Source organism: Littorina saxatilis, linkage group LG16 (assembly GCF_037325665.1).
Source record: "Littorina saxatilis isolate snail1 linkage group LG16, US_GU_Lsax_2.0, whole genome shotgun sequence".
NCBI classification, from domain to species: domain Eukaryota; kingdom Metazoa; phylum Mollusca; class Gastropoda; order Littorinimorpha; family Littorinidae; genus Littorina; species Littorina saxatilis.
Window position 1 is genome coordinate 20,563,110 of NC_090260.1, and position 11,567 is coordinate 20,574,676.

Consider the following 11,567-nt stretch of genomic DNA (forward strand, 5'->3'; position numbering starts at 1 on the left):
TAGGCAGATGCGTTCACGTGCAGATAACTGTGATGAGCCTTTTTACATTTAGTCAAGTTTTGACTAAGTGTTTTAACATAGAGGGGGAATCGAGACGAGGGTCGTGGTGTATGTGTGTCTGTGTGTGTGTGTGTGTGTGTGTGTGTGTGTGTGTGTGTGTGTGTGTGTGTGTGTGTGTGTGTGTGTGTGTGTGTGTGTTTATGTGTTTGTGTGTGTAGAGCGATTCAGAATAAACTGCTGGACCGATCTTTATGACATTTGACATGAGAGTTCCTGGGAATGATATCCCCGGAAGTTTTTTTTTCATTTTTTCGATAAATACCTTTGAGGACGTCATATCCGGTTTTTTTTGTAAAAGTTGAGGCGGCACTGTCACACCCTCATTTTTCAATCAAATTGATTGACATTTTGGCAAAGCAATCTTCGACGAAGGCCGGACTTTGGTTTTGCATTTCAGCGTGGTGGCATAAAAAATAATTATGAGTTTGGCCATTAAAAATCAGAAACTTCTAATTAAAATCATTTTTTATTAAACGATCCAAAAACAATTTCATCTTATTTTTCGTCATTTTCTGATTCCAAAAACAGATACATATGTTATATTTGGATTACAAACAAGCTCTGAAAATTAAAAATATGAAAATTATGATTAAAATTAATTTTCCGAAATCGATTTAAAAACAATTTCATCTTATTCCTTGTCGGCCCTGATTCCAAAAACAAATATACATGATATGTTTGATTAAAAGCAAACTCAGTAAGCTAAAAAGAATAGAGATACAGAAAAGCGTGTTATCCTGCTCAGCGCGGCCACTACCGCACTATTCTGGCTTGTCGATTTCACTGCCTTTGCCACGAGCGGTGGACTGACGAAACTACGAGTATGCGGTCTTGGTGAAAAAAGCAGTGCGTTCAGTTTCATTCTGTGAGTTCGACAGCTTGTTATTTCGCCTTACGGACTTGTTTAATTTATTGTAAAACTAATTATATGACAGGAAAGGTCATCCCTTCCTATACAATATCAAGCAAATATATTGATTTTTTACAGATATTTTTTTTTTTTTGTGGTTTGCTTAACGCCCAGCCAACCACGAAGGGCCATATCAGGGCGGTGCTGCTTTGACATATAACGTGCGCCACACACAAGACAGAAGTCGCAGCACAGGCTTCATGTCTCACCCAGTCACATTATTCTGACACCAGACCAACCAGTCCTAGCACTAACCCCATAATGCCAGACGCCAGGCGGAGCAGCCACTAGATTGCCAATTTTAAAGTCTTAGGTATGACCCGGCCGGGGTTCGAACCCACGACCTTCCGATCACGGGGCGGACGCCTTACCACTAGGCCACCGTGCCGGTCTTTTACAGATATGGTAGTGTCTATACAGTGGAACCATCAACACAGACACCCCCCAAAAAAACAAAATTCGCAAGAGAAAGGTTCCCGCGTGAAAATCAACATAAAATCAGAAAAGCTAAAACACAACAAGTGTTGCATGTAAGTGTTAAGAACAATCAAATTTATATCCAAAACAGTCTGTTCTGTTCCCCTATCTTGTCTAACAGTGACGTTATGGCATGCTGAACGGTGTAGGTACCATTTCTCTCAGATGCCGCAAAAGGCGGTTTTTAAAGCCGTTTTAGCGAGTAATGAGGCAAACACGGTACATTTTTGTAACCACTTAACTTCAAACTTACGGGGATTTGTGCTTACACATGTCGTAAAATACTCACGGAATCTTAAGTCACTTGAGACTTTAGTTATGCTGTTATGTAACATGCAAGAAAGAGTTTAAAACAATAAAGATGATCCGTCTGAGCTATCGGGGACCCGTGTGACACATTTTCCCTTTTTAACATACGTGATGAATTAAGTCGTCATTTTATGATTTCAGTGCAACTCGCTGTACATGCAATAATAGCACGTCATTGTGTACCTCTGAATGTAAAATGCAACAAACGACTGCGTGTGGCACGGTTGACCATTTAAAGAAACTGGCGACATGCAGAAAATGTGTCTGCTAGGGCAAACACGACCTTGCAAGACAAGCTTCCGGGCTCCTTTTTTCAAACTTTCAAAACTTCCAATTGTACTGATCTTGTCTTAATGAAAAAATAATTCTTTGATGATTAAAGAATGTTTGTCGCACATGCTGTCAATTTATCATTTAGATTTTATAATTTAGTTCTGAAACCAAAACGAGGTTTCCGATTTGGTTTGAAGTAAATCCGGCTGGCCACGCAAAATAAAGTCTTTGAAAAATGCTCACTCTTTATGGAAGGCACATAGGATGTTTTCTAGCGGAAAGTGTTTAAACGAAAGGGTGTTTGTACTGTGTGTAAAAGCCTGACAGTGTCTGTGGCCAGAGACTGATGGTTTACGGGAAGCGGAGTGGGCCTTTAAGAGACAGAATTTCAAAGCTTTAAATTGCCCTTTAAAGGGATAATAGGTAAAAAAATAAAATTAAAAAAACTATGCAGTTCAGGTTGGGGGTTGTAATTATGTGACCACACACCAGGAATACCTTAAAATAAACCATTCAGCGCTGAATTACTCAATTTGAAAACGGCTGTTTTGAGTAGGAATCCCAGACTGTAATTCTCATTGCGACGCCTTTTTGTGTGAGTCATAATTTTCTTCCTAACTTTCGAACCTGAGTACTTCATGCGCTTTTCCTAGAGATACAGATTAGAAATTGAGCCGAGAGTTACAGAGTTCGCTTTGGTAGTTGAATAGATCACAACAGACATGAGGAAGATCTTAGAATAAGTGTTTGAGCGTTCTATTTTCAAGTCTGAATGCTGTGTTTGGCAGTCATTGCAGACCGTGATATCCTCCAAGGGGCATCATGTTTGTTTCTGTTATGCGAAGCGTTTCAGCCCTGTATGGCACGGATTTGGCATGAATAAGCTAGACTGTAGGTTTGACTTCCTCAATCCAACGGTCATAATCTGCTTTGACGAATGGGTATCTATAATAACTGTGTAAATAATGACGATCGACGACGGGAAGTCAGGACTCCTGACAGGAGAGCTGGGCGAAACAAACCGCTAGCTGATTAAAATTCATTTTATTACTTGGCATAGTTTCGTGGCAGTTTTGAGCAAATCATTGCATGTGTTTCTATATTACAGTACAACGAATGTCACTTGAACATTTTAAGGTCAAAATCGTCAGAAAACTTTCCAAAACGGCGCCTGTCAGCAGTGAGCTTTCCAGGCGTAGGTTTGTCAATCTGCTGTCCACGTATGCAAGAGCCTAATTCTTACAGATTACTCTCGCGTTTAGAATAACCATAGCACTAATGTCTAAATAAGGATGTACATGTACATTAAGAAAGTGGCTCATCTTTTAATGTTCTTAAAATATACACCTTTTTTCTCTCTCAATCGAGTCCGCAAAGACCTACAGACAATTTTAAAATTCTTTCTGGCATGTCGCATAATAGGGTTAGTAATGTCTCAAATGAAATACGATTCCGTGTGTATTTTACGGCATGTGTTACCACAACTCACCGAACATTTGAAGGCAATGCGATGAGGAGTTTCTGAAATGTGCCTTTTTTGTCTCACTACCCACTTAAAGGCACATTAAGCCTCCCGTAAACCATCTCAGATACTGTCAGACTTTTACACACAGTACACTCACCGCTTGAGAACATCCTAGGTGCCCTCCGTAAAGAGCGAGCAATTTTCAAAGAATTTATTTTTGCGTGGTTTATCTTACCCCTGAGCCATCATGAACCCGTGTGATCCAGTTTCCTTTTTTTCACAATGTAGTCGTCAATTTGTGATTTCAATGCGACTCGCTGTAAGCTTATCTGCAATAGCACGTTATTATGTACCTCTGAATCTAAACGCAACAAACGGCTGCGAATGCGATTCACACAAACTCTAGCGATGGCTTTTGACTGTTCAGAGGAACTGGCGATAGGCATAACCGTCGTCTGCTACGAGAACCACGACCTTGCGTAACCCTGCTTCCGGGCTTTTCTTTTTTCAAACTTTCAAAACTTCGAATAGTACTGATCTTGTCAGTCTGTCTTGATGGAAAAAGAATTCTTTTATGATTTAAGAATGTTTGTGTAACAAGCTGTCAATTTATTATTTAGATTTTAAAAGTTAGTTCTAGCGCCAAAACGCACCACGGTCAGATTGTCTGATCAGACAATCCGCAAAACTAATTCTTTGAAAATTGCTCGCTCTTTTCGTAGGGCACCTACGATGTTTTCAAGCTGTGAGTGTTTAAGCGAAAGGGTGTTTGTACTGTGTGTAAAAGCCTGACACTATCTGTGATGGTTTACGGGAGGCGTATTGTGCCATTAAACGGCTTCAAAAACACCTTTGATGGCTCCTGAGCGGAATGACACCTACACCGTTCAGCATGCCATAACGTCTTTGTTAGACAACATAGGGGAACAACACTGACTGTTTTGGATGCAACATTGATTGTTCTTTCTAATGACATGCAACATTTGTTGCGTTTGAGCTTTTCTGATGTTATGTCGATTTTAACGCGGGAACGAATAATCATGATTGAGGGGCGGGGGGGGGGGGGGGGGGGTGGGGGTGGGGGGGGGGGGAGGGGGGGTCTTTGTTGTAGGTTCCACTGTATATAGACACTACCATATATGTAAAATCAATCTGTTTGATTAATATTATAAAGGAAGGGATGACCTTTCCTGTCATACAAATGGTTTTTACAATAAACGGCCCCATCATAAAGATCGGTACTAAAACGTATCTGCCTAGTTTGTTTTTGACGGGTAGTATATTCATAATTGTCCGTATTGCTAATCCCTGTCTCGTTCTATGTCAACACACCACCGGCACTGTATGCAAAACAAACTTGTATGAGTTGTCAAAGAAAAAAATGAGCGTCCCCACTAGGGTTACAATAGAACCTTTTCAAATTATAATCTGTGGTAATGCGTAGTGGAGTATTCATGCGTTTGTTGTTTTACATTTCTTTGCGTACGAGCTCGTGATAAGAAAGACCTGTTGTGCTGTGCAGTGAAGGTCGTTGCTTGATATCATTGCATGAGTAGAACTGTCACTGAATGCATGTTAGTCACGAAGGGCGCTGTGGCATGTCTGTTGCCATTGGTAAAGGTAAACATCCTTCGGGTACGTTCTGGAAGAGACCACACTGCTGGCAGCTGTAGATTTGACGGCAGCCAAACCATTAAGACGTCCTGAAATAAATAAATATTGACGTTTTGTTTTTTAGGGTAGTACTCACTCAGTCCTTTTCTCCGCACTTCCTTTAGTATATATACCTGGAACCCAGATGAAATAATCTAGTTATGTTTATTTCATCACAGTTGGGTCTCCTTTCTTTTTCAATTGTGTTCATTTATTCTTCACAACTTGAATCAACCTAATTGTACGTTTTCAAAACCTAGAATCCTTCAAGGAAACAGAATGAGACTCCAGTTGGCATTGAAGCATACGCATGCCGATGCACGTAGAACCTTCTTAGCGTGATTTTGCTCTTGCTTGTTCTTTTGTGAAAAAAGATCAAGCAAAATGAAAGAAAGTGCGGAACAGAACAAGTTTGTAGACCAAAATTTAATGTGCGCAGTCTACTTTTTAAATGTTTCATTTGTGAAAGAAGGTTAACTTGGCAAACACACAGAAAATGCAAAATGTGTGTGCCTAAACTTGAAAAAACAAGCATTGACCTTAACAAGGTCCAGAAATCAACGCCGTGGCCGTGGTGACACGGGGGTGGGACATGGATACCGTCGCTGGGTCTGCACAACTCGGGCCGGATTCTAATCCGCGACCTTAAGTCACGCAAAACATGTGTTTTCAAACCATACTGAGCGAAAGAGAGAGAGAGAGAGAGAGAGAGAGAGAGAGAGAGAGAGAGAGAGAGAGAGAGAGAGAGAGAGAGAGAGAGAAAGAGAGAGAGAGAGAGAGAGAGAGAGAGAGAGAGAGACAACAGACAGACAGACAGACAGACAGACAGAGTTTTACTGGACTGCCAGAAAAAAAAGGAGAGAGAGAGAGAGAGAGAGAGAGAGAGAGAGAGAGAGAGAGAGAGAGAGAGAGAGAGAGAGAGAGAGAGAAACGGAGAGACCCAGAGACGGAAGCCATATCTCACCCCCGTGTCACCACAATGGCACGTAAAAGACCTCGGTCATTCTGCCATAAATGCAGATGGCTGATACCCCCTAAACACGCATACACTTGTGTATCTCGTCAAAAGCCGTGAGGGCGTAAAACTCGTATCATATAACCCATATCATGTCCTTTAAGAGGCGAAATATTTAGCCTGTAGAACATAAAGCATTCTCTCTTTCTTTTTTCCCTGTTTCATCTGTTTTGACCGAGGCGAATGGCGAACGAAGGGTACATTTAAAGTTAACTTGATAACATATACAGGCTTGGTAAAACATTTTTACAAATATTTTATCACGAGCAAAACAAGCCATAAGAAGTTTCAGACAGATTCAAAGAAACGACCATTAATAATATAGAGTTTTTTCTACCAGTAAGCCTACACAGCCACGGTTTGGATATTATCAAAGCTGTCTGGAACATGCGGTGTTCAACAGATCAGTTCAGTTGGAATAGTTTATGTTACTCCCTTCTTAGTTACACTACCAATCTCTACAAATTTAGAAACGGGCTAAACGAACACAGAAGAAGAAGAAGAAGAAGAAGAAGAAGAAGAAGAAGAAGAAGAAGAAGAAGAAGAAGAAGAAGAAGAAGAAGAAGAAGAAGAAGAAGAAGAAGAAAACGAAGGGCCACATATGGACGTGGTCGGTTGTTGTTCTTGGTTGTTGTTGTTGTTGTTGTTGGAGTGTTTGTTGTTTTTGCTTGTCAGGGAAAAAACTTGTCCTGGCACAAACAAGCCATATTTGTGTAATCCCCATGTCAATTTATTACTGCAGACCAAAGGGACTGTGTGCCAAATATATGCAAAGAAACAAGTTGGGGGTTACAATAGAATTCAGTATTGAGTGCTGTTAACACATTGAACAGGCAAATAAAAGCCTACTCAGTCGGGTAAAAGAAATGAAAAGCGAATGTGAGAAGTCTCTTTTGACACCCACCTGTGCAACATTTGAATCTTGACACTGAAGGGTTGAGTGAATGTCGATGGATTGCGCTGTACGGGATTCGTAAGGACTTAGCTCAAACTCACACCGACACCCAACACACACACACACACACACACACACACACACTAACACACACAAACAAACAGAAGAGAGAGAGAGAGAGAGAGAGAGAAAGAGAGAGAGAGAGACAGTGACAGAGATACAGACAGAGAGACAGAGTGAGAGAGACAGAGAGACAGAGAGAGAGAGAGAGCAAGAGAGAGAGAGAAAGAGACAGACAGACAGACAGTCAGACTGACAGACAGACAGACAGACAGAGAGACAGAGAGAGAGCTAGATAGGAGAGAGGAGCGGGGAGGTGACTTGCGCCTTGTTGCCTTGTGTGACTTCTGACAAGAAATACACCACCATCGTTCAGCACGCAATAGCATTATTGCTAGACGAGACGCACACCAGAATGGACCTTTTTGAAATGTTTTGTTATTTACATTGACATGTTAAACCTGTTAAGTTTTCAACCCTTCTATTTAGACTTGTGTGTGTGTGTGTGTGTGGGGGGGGCTTGACTTTTGTGAATTCAGGGGTGTCTGTTCTACTAAGGTGAATGAATTTCCTTTCTAGCTATAACCTGAGTTTTAGCATAATTATACGCCTTCAGGTTATTACAAACATAATATACAGAGAAACCAATCAGCCTGGTGTTTTTTTTAATGACGAACATTATAGAGCAGTGAAAATAACGCAGATTCATCCCTTGAGAAAAGCTTTGCCGATATGTGGAGTTGTGGAGGAACAGACCGTGAAGGACTTTATTAGCAGGCAGCCGGTATGCCGTGTTTCTTTTTGTCTGAGAATAGCTCGGAACCATGTTGATGGGGGTGGTATTTTTTGCGCTCGTGGACTGCGACTCCCACATACTCTTTTAAGCACGAGTGGGCTTTGATGTGTATGTCTGTTTTTCCCCCGCCATTTAGGTAGTCATATTCATATTCCGGTGAATGCATGCTGGGAGTTTTTGTGCTTTTATAACACACCGAACTTTGGCGAGGATCACAGGATCTTCTCCGTGGGCAATTGGTCTGTGCGTGCGTGTAGACAGGAAGGGGATAAGGTACAGCAAGTCTGCACATAAGTTGACCTTTGGAGGTCGGAAAACAGTCTCCACCACACGGAAGAATGACGTTCTGATCACTAAGCTTCGCGCTCGTCTTGGGACAAAGATTCATAAATACAGGCAAAGCCGGACAATGAAAAGACAAGACGCCGGTTCACGTTCTCAGTACCTTTCGAACCGGTATTCTTCGTGCATTTGTGTAGCTTTTGTCAGAAATATCCGAATACAGTGTGCAATCATAGCGTGCAATTATAGCGTGCATTATCCACGCACCGTTAAGGACATTTTAACAGACCAGAGAGCATCACTGAAAACTGATAGGACAGGAAGACTCATTTTTCTCAAGAAAAACATAACGTGAGCAGTCTGGTGCTATGAATGGATGGCGTCACAGCATCAATTGAAAGCTACCTAGCCAGAATCTCATGATACAATTTCGTCATACCCGTACAAAACTATCGGTATGGCCCAAGCAAACCAAATTTAAACTCGTACTCACTACTGGTACCCAGCTCAATTCGTAACTGTCAGTATTGCTAATCCCTGTCTCGATTCATGTCAACACACTACTATACCGACACTGTATGCAAAACAAACTTGTATCAGTTTACAACAACAACAAAACCTGAGCGTCACACTCTTTGAGGGTTATAAGAGAACCTTTTGAAATTCTGATCTGTGGTAATAATACGAAGTGGAGTATGCATGAGTTTCCTGGTTAAGATTTCTTTGCATACGAGCCCGTGGAAAGTATTGGGCGTCCTGTGCAGTGAGGGTCGTGGTTTGATCTCAGCGCATGAGTAGAACTGTCACTGAGTGCGAGTCGTGTTAGTCACGAAGAGCGCCGTGACATGTCTAATGCCATTGGCAAAGGTAAACATAGTTAGGGTACCTCCTGGAAGAGACCACACTGCTGGCAGCTGTGGATTTGACGGCAGCCTAACCACTAAGACGTCCTGAAATGAATGAAGATTGACCTTTTGTTTTTCAGGTTGGTACTCACTTATTATAGTTCTGGGCACTGACAGTTTATTAGTGTATAGGCTTTGAACACTTTTGAAAATATATGATGTTAGTTTTAATACAGTTATCTCTGCTTCCTTTTTTCCATTTTGTTTGATTTTTCTTTACAAACCAACAAAATTATACATTTTCAAAAACTAAAATCATCAAGGAAACGGTTGTTTGGTTGCCATTGGGTCTTGAAAAGCATATTATGCATGTACTGAAACAAGTTCCTTTGTCTGTTTCAATGCATGTGCGATAAAAACAAGTTTCTTTGCGTAAATTTGCTCTTGGTTTAGTTCTTACCAGCAAACCCAAAGAGCTTTAACGAGAAACAGGTGTTAATAGTCTTAAGAGAAACTTAATTGTTACTAACATGACGTCACTGGTTCTTATAAACATTCTGTCTGTTTAATTGTTTCCTTCAACTTTAGACAGCAAGGTCTTGCTTCATAGGAAGCTCAGAAAATGAGTCCCGCTGTCTCTGAAAGGGCACAATGTGAACTTGTCACATGACAGTACGTAAGCACTATCAAAATGCAATTTAACAACAACACAACAAACAAACAGAAGCAAAAAACCAACAATACAAACACAAACTGATAAAACCAAGTAGCAAGGTATCTTAAAGGCACAGTAAGCCTCCCGTAAACCATCACAGATACTGTCAGGCTTTTACACACAGTACAAACACCCTTTCGTTTAAACACTCACCGTTTGAAAACATCCTAGGTGCCCTACGTAAAGAGCGAGCAATTTTCCAAGAATTTATTTTCGTGGACCCTCTGATCAGCAAATCAGGCGCCTCGTTTTGGCGCTAGAACTAACTTTTAAAATCTAGATAATAAACTGACAGGTTGTTGCACAAACATTCTTAAATCATAAAAATAAATTTTGTCATCAAGACAAGATCGGTACAATTCGAAGTTTTGAAAATTTGAAAAAAGAAAAGCCCGGAAACGTGTCACGAAAACCGTCTTTCTCGTAGCAGACGACGGTTCTGCCTAGCGCCCGTTCCTCTGAACATTCAACTGTCATCGCTCTAATTCGTGTGAATCGCAGCCGTTAGTTGCGTTTAGATTCAGATGTACACAATAACGTGCTATTGCAGATGAGATTACAGCGAAGTCCCATTGAAATCACAAACTGACGACTACATTGTGACAAAAGAAAACTGGATCACACGGGATCACACGGGTTCGCGATGGCTCAGGGGTAAGATAAACGAGGCAAAAATAAATTCTTTGAAAATTGCTCGCTCTTTACGGAGGGCACCTAGGATGTTCAAAAGCGGTGAGTGTGTAAATGATTGGGTGTTTGTACTGTGTGTAAAAGCCTGACAATATTTGTGATGGTTTACGGGAGGCGCACTGTGGCTTTAAGTGAGGGGAACAAGAGGAACAACTGCGGCTCGTTTTTCAATGGTATGTGCTTTTTCCTTAACTGAAGGGAGGCAACTACATACACAAAAATCAATTCTTAAAAAAAATCGCTCGAGGCGTACGTGCAGTTTGTTGTGCGAGGACATAGTAGAATTGCATTTTGATAGTGTTTACGTACTGTAATCAGACAAGTGCACACAGTGACCTTCTTGAGACAGCGAAACTGAACGACACAAGTCCACACCCTGTAGTCTACATCTGTTTCCAAATTCTACAACCTCAGGTTCAAAGGTAGTTGGGCTGACTAATTTTTTTCTCCCACGTTAAAAGTACACTTTCCCACAATGAACTGAAACATTTGTTCAGATGCAATGAAATAAAGAACAACACCACAGCCATTAGCGGACATAAAAGTAAATGCCATTTACGAGTTGCTTTCAAAAGGCTGAACATAACTCCAACGACTTTCTTCCATACAAATAAATCACATCATCTTTTGATGCACTGCTTACGGGCGTACTATTTCTGTCAGACCTTGCAAAGGCTTCCTCCGACTGGCTACGTAATCTCGTGTCCTGGCATTGAGATCAAGAAGGGGGAAATAAACATCTTTCAGAGAAAGTTAAGAAACAAAAGAATTCTGTACTCGCCGATACAAGGACAGCACACTACAGTACGAATGTTCGCTTATAAAAGCTTCACCAGGATCACGAACAAACTAACACAATCTGTACTCGCCGATACAAGGACAGCACACTACAGTACGAATGTTCACTTATAAAAGCTTCACCAGGATCACGAACAAACTAACACTAATGGCAACAACGTTTGAAAAGCCTTTTGGAGAATCGTGTTTTGTGTATTGTTCTGACAGATTTCCCTGACGATGTGGTCAACCCCATGTACCCAACAGGCAGTATGGCAAACTATGAGATTCGTGATGACAGGATGTACGGGGACATTGTGGACAATCGCATCAACTACACAATGG